Here is a 1,274-nt window from a genome sequence, read left to right as displayed (position 1 = left end):
AATGAAAACTGAAGGTAGAGAAGCTTACCTTCCCATAGCAATCTCAGGCATAATCAAGTTAAAAGGGAAGACTAGGGAACACTGTAAAAAATGACTGTAGTAGCAGAGAAGCATCTTGTGTTTCTGTAGTTTTTTTCTACACCCAGAAGTACTGGTGTTCTCTTTTTCACTATCTCATGCTTATTTATTTATGGCACTCAGAATGATAAAGTATCACTATTTTCTTTCCCCTAGCACTGTGAGAAGAACCTAAGCAATTGACGGTATCTGTGTTTTGAAAGGGAGAAAATGATTACATATAGCAGTGCTTTACAGATTAACTGCAAACTGGCAAATCAGAAAAGAAAAAAGTAATTGGGAACAGAAATAGCTGCACTGAACCACACTATAAATAACAGCCCTTGTTTCTGAATTTGCCTAGAGAAGGAAGCGGACTCTAAGTCATTTTACCTTAAACCAAACTGTATGCTAATAAGCTTTTGATAGTTACCTTATATAGTTCAGAGTAATCAAGAAATATTGTTCCATTTAGCGTTGCATAGATCTGACTATAAATGCCAGGCACTGCCTTATAGTTCCACGCGGTAATTGTTACATCAGAGTTTACAAGTCAGTTCTGGTGTTAAAGTGGTGATAAGGAAAATAAGTTTTTCTAGTAAAATGTCCTTTGACATATGCTTGTGGATAATTTATCGTGGTTATTGTGATTACAGTGAATGGAATCAGTGCAGTAATCGGAACTTTGAATTTCTTTCAGAGATAAAGACCAACCAACTCAGGCTGACCAGCTTCCATGGACATTCAAGGTGGCCAGGGCTGCCCAGAATCTGGCAAATCTGGTGCAAATTAATCTCCCCAAGACTGGGGAAATGAATCACCCTTATTGCTGCTGATCCATCTGCTGGCATACATTCAAGCACTAGAAAAAGCTTTGGGAGCCTAGGGTGAAATATTATGCATAAAGAACTGTAAAGTACAATTTAGTCAATTGCAAACTTAGTTGAAGTTCAGGGAATAAAACATTTCTCCTTCAACCCCCATGTACAAAACAGACTCCTTTCTTGTCCTTTGGTGGGAAAGTAGCCCTTTGAGGTACAAAACATCTGACATCAGGAACACAGGAACTGGATATGTAGGAAAGGTCTCCTTCAGTATCCTACAATTTGTGTACTGCCAGTCAACCTTAGGGCAAACTGAATATATTTATCACCCATTTTTACCTGCATCATGGATACTTTGTAGACCTTTCTTCACTCTTGCCCATCAGATAGCAA

Source organism: Meleagris gallopavo, chromosome 3, assembly GCF_000146605.3.
Source record: "Meleagris gallopavo isolate NT-WF06-2002-E0010 breed Aviagen turkey brand Nicholas breeding stock chromosome 3, Turkey_5.1, whole genome shotgun sequence".
Classification (NCBI taxonomy): domain Eukaryota; kingdom Metazoa; phylum Chordata; class Aves; order Galliformes; family Phasianidae; genus Meleagris; species Meleagris gallopavo.
This window is presented reverse-complemented; position numbering follows the sequence as displayed.